Raw genomic sequence first — 4,955 nt, 5'->3', positions numbered from 1 at the left:
CACTGCCTTTTTATACTCAGGGCTAGTGTTTCGGACGCCACCCCCTGACGAAGGTAGTTCCGAAAAATGCGTCGCGGTAGGCGCGCTAAAACATACATGTCCGGACCACCAGGTAATGTACCTATCAGCGATCAGCACTGTGTATTTACACATGGTGTTTCACAGTTCTGTCTAACATATTTATATACAGGACAGACCAAAAGTTTGGACACACCTTCTCATTAAGATTTTTCTGTATTTTCATGACTATGATAGCATCACTTGGAAAGTGCTTGACAACTAGGTCACACTATTTAAATCCATGCAAAAGGCATGGATTTATATAGTGTGACCGTAAAAATAAAAAAATAAAGCTATACTTACCCCCGATCCCCCGCAACGTGTGCTGTCGCGCTCATCCTGGCTTCTTCCGGGTTGCCGACATCTCGCTAGACAGCCTGCGGTCACATGACCGCGACGTCATCTCAGGTCCTGGAAGGAGAAGCGCTGCAGGGGCCGCCGGACAGGTGAATATAAACTTTATTTATTATTTTATTCTTTTTTTTACAGGTACAATGGTACCCAGGTCTGGATGAGAGTCTCCTCTCCTCCAGAACTGGGTACCATCAGCACATAGAGACGCATAAAATCCGCTTGTACAAATGTACAGACACGGATTCTATGCGTCTCAATGCAAGTCAATGGTGGCGCTTCCGCTGCTCTTCTGCAAAATTAATGAACATGCTGCGGATTTATTTGCGCTGCAGAAACGCTGCGGAAAAATCCACAGCATGGGCATTGACATTGCGGAATGCCATTGGGGACCATGGGGTGCGGATTACCATGCGTTTTTGATGCGTTTCCGCTGCGGAAATTCCGCAGCATAAACGCATGAAAAACGCATCGTGTGCACGCAGCCTAATACTTTAATTTCTCATAAAATACCCAGCTCCTATATTCCTGTCAGACAATGTCACCCGGAGGACAGGAGAGACTATCATTTCAATAATTTCCAGGAGCTCTGCCAGCTGTCAATGAATGGAAACCTGCACTGGCCTGGAGAGTCTCATAGCACAAGATTTGTAACAATATGTTAGTCTGGAGATCACAGAGAGTTGGCAAGGCCGGCACAGTGCACACTGACTGCAACAAACGCTCAGCATCATTGAGAGGAGACAGTCTCAGTAGACACAAATATCTCTGTGACAAACTGTGAGAAGCCCTGCTATTTAACCCCTTTACAGCCCATGACGTACTAATACGCGTCTGTGCCATGGGCTTTAAGAGCCTGACCCGTATTAGTACGTTATCGTGATCGCGCGCGCACACAGGCTGTGCGGGCGCGATCGCCGCCGGGTGTCCGCTGATTGTCACAGCTGACACCCGGTACTATGTGCAGGGAGCGGTCCGGCACCTCTCCCAGCACATTAACCCCCGCAATGCTGCGATCGAAGGCGATCGCAGCATTGCGGTGGCAAGGGGAGGTGATCGGTATACTCACCTCCTCTTCCGGCCTCCAGCACTGTCTGCCGCGGCTTCCGGGTCTTGCCATGACGACCCGATGTCGTCATGACAACATCCGGGTCACCAGACAGCAGTAAGATTGTTTGGACATGCGCAGTGCATCTCCAAACTATCTTCTCCCTGTCCAGCGCTGACTGCCTGCATGGCACAGGGATGGTGCTGCATTCCTGTGCCATGCAGGCGATTAGAATAAAAAAAAGTGAAAGTCCCATAGTGGGACAAAGTAAAAAAGTTAAAAAAAACTCCCAGAAAGTGAAAAAAAAAATAAAAAAATAAAATTGTAAAAATATATATAAAAAAAAAAAAAAAAATAATTCACTAAAAATAAAAATATAATGTACCCATCAATAAATATTATTAAGAAAAAAAAAACAAACAAACAATAAAAGTACACATATTTGGTATTGCCGCATCCGTAACGACCTGGCCTATAAAACTGTTCCACTAGTTAACCCCTTCAGTGAACACGGTAAAAAAATAAATAAAAAACAAAGCAAAAAACAATGCTTTATCATCATACCGCCAAACAAAAAATGGAATAACACGCGATCAAAAAGACGAATATAAATAAAAATGGTATAGCTGAAAACGACATCTCGTCCCGAAAAAAACAAGCCGCCATACAGCTCCATCATCCGAAAAATCAAAAAGTTACAGCTCTCAGAATAAAGCGATGCAAAAAAAATTTTTTTTCTATAAAATAGCTTTTATTGCGTAAAAGCGCCAAAACATAAAAAACGGTATAAATGTGGTACCGCTGTAAACATACTGACCCGAAGAATAAAGCTACCTTATCAATTTTACCACACCCGGAGCAGAATAAAAAAATGTAAAAAAACACAATTCCTGAATTGTTGGTTTTTGTTTATTCTGCCTCCCAAAAGCTGGAATAGAAAGCGATCAAAAAATGTCACATGCCTGAAAATGGCACCAATAAAAACGTCAACTCATCCTGCAAAAAACAAGCCGTCACATGACTCTGTCGGCCAAAATATGGCGATGCAAAAACTAGATTTTCCAAAATATGTGTCTTTTAGTGTGTGACAGCTGTCAATCATAAAAACCCAATATGATTCTGGTATCGCTGTAATCGCACCGACCCGAAGAATAAAGTAATCTCATCACTTATACCGCACGAGGAATGGCGTAAAAAATAAACGCTAGGGCTGGGGTTGGGGTTGTGCTAATGTTAGGGTTGGGGTTGTTTTTTTTTTCAAAAGTAAAAAAAAAAAAAAAAAGATGACGATATGGCAACTAGTGTTGAACGCAAGTGCTCGCTACTTGAGTTTGCATCGGGAGCTCGGGTATGCACTGAGTATCGCGGGTGCTCGAGTCTCCGCCCCATATGCTTCGCGGCCAAAAAACCTCACGGGGATTGCCCGCCATGCACGAGCGATCCCCGCATGTTTTTTTTGGAGTGTCTAATAACTGTGAAACATGCGGGCGGGGACTCGAGCATTTCACTTGAGCACCCGTGATACATGGTGCATACCTGAGTACCCGATGCAAACTCAAGTAGCGAGCACTTGCGCTCAAGAGTAATGACAACTTATTCAATATGATGACCTAATGTTATCAAATTCTGTGTCGTACCTCTGGGTTCAAAATGTTCACTATACCCCTTAATAAAATCCTTGAGGGGTATAGTTTCCAAAATGGGGTCACTTGTGGGAGAGCTCCACTGTTTAGGCACATCAGGGGCTCTCCAAACGCGACATGGTGTCCGCTAACAAATTGAATGGAAAATCGGCTCAAATTGTTAGCGGACACCATGTTGCGTTTGGAGAGCCCCTGTGTGCCTAAACATTGGAGCTCCCCCACAAGTGACCCCATTTTGGAAACTAGACCACCCAAGGCACCTATCTAGATGCATAGTGAGCAATTGGAACCCCCAGGTGCTTCACAAATTGATTCGTAAAAATGAAAAAGTGTTTTTTTTTCCACTTTTTCGAATCAATTTGTGAAGCACCTGGGGGTTCCAAGTGCTCACTATGCATCTAGATAGGTGCCTTGGGGGGTCTAGTTTCCAAAATGGGGTCACTTGTGGGGGGTTTCCACTGTTTAGGCACATCAGGGGCTCTCCAAACGCAGCATGGAGTCTGCTAATTATTCAAGCAAATTTTACAATCAAAAAGTCAAATGTAGCTCCTTCCCTTCCGAGCCCTGCCGTGCGCCCAAACAATGTTTTTCCCCCACATATGGGGTATCTGCGTGCCCAGGGGAAATTGCACAACAAATTTTGGGTCCATTTTTTCTTGTTACCCCTGCGAAAATAAAAAAAATTGGGTCTAAAGTAACATTTTTGTGAAAAAAGTTAAATGTTCATTTTTTTCTTCCACATTCCAAAAATTCCTGTGAAGCACCTGAAGGGTTAATAAAGTTCTTGAATGTGGTTTTGAGCACCTTGAGGGGTGCAGTTTTTAGAATGGTGTCACTTTTGGGTATTTTCTGTCATAAAGACCTCTCAAAGTGACTTCAAATGTGATGTGGTCCCTAAAAAAATGGTTTTGTAAATTTTGTTGGAAAAATGAGAAATCGCTGGTCAACTTTTAACCCTTATAGCTTCCTAACAAAAAAAAATTTTGGTTCCAAAATTGTGCTGATGTAAAGTAGACATGTGGGAAATGTTATTTATTAACTCTTTTGTGTGACATATCTCTCTGATTTAAGGGCATAAAAATTCAAATTTTGAAAATTGCAAAATTTTCGCCAAACTTCCGTTTTTTTTCACAAATAAACGCAAGAGATATCGAAGAAATTTTACCACTATCATGAAGTACAATATGTCACGAAAAAACAGTCTCAGAATCAGCGGGATCCGTTGAAGCGTTTCAGAGTAATTACCTCTTAAAGTGACAGTGGTCAGAATTGTAAAAATTGGCCTGGTCATTAACGTGCAAACCACCCTCGGGGGTAAAGGGGTTAATAAACATATACAGTTATTTGAAAATTGTGCACTATTTGGAATTATTCACCTTATTAATTTTCCAAACATATTCACTGAATATTTAACTTCTAAAACTTGCATCATAAACAACAAAATCTATTAAAGGTCTTGCGGACGTGGTGAAGCCTGTGTGTTGTATACAATAATGTGTAGCAGGCTTCACCACGTTCCGCACAACCTCGATTGAAATGTTGAGGGCCCCACTATGAAGTTTTGCCCCGGGGCCCCGAAGTTTATAGTTACGGCACTGATCTATATATAATACATTTCATTATTATTATCATGTATCTATAATACAAATAGTAGTAATATGTATTATATGTAAATGTACACATATATATGTATTCTGAGATGTTCCACTGTGTACAGAATATATTGAATATGATGGAACATCTCAGGACTTTCTATGTTTTCTCTTTCTTCCGCTGATGCCTGACCTGTAGCCAGCAGTTTTCCTCTCCTGTTTTCAGCCTGTATCCGGTACCTTGTTCTCATACACAAGTTG

The sequence above is a fragment of the Phyllobates terribilis genome, unplaced genomic scaffold (genome assembly GCF_046119375.1).
Source record: "Phyllobates terribilis strain yellow unplaced genomic scaffold, ASM4611937v1 Scaffold_1__5_contigs__length_1240528914, whole genome shotgun sequence".
Lineage (NCBI taxonomy): Eukaryota > Metazoa > Chordata > Amphibia > Anura > Dendrobatidae > Phyllobates > Phyllobates terribilis.
The sequence above is the reverse complement of the archived record's forward strand: the minus strand, read 5'-3'. Positions refer to the sequence as shown.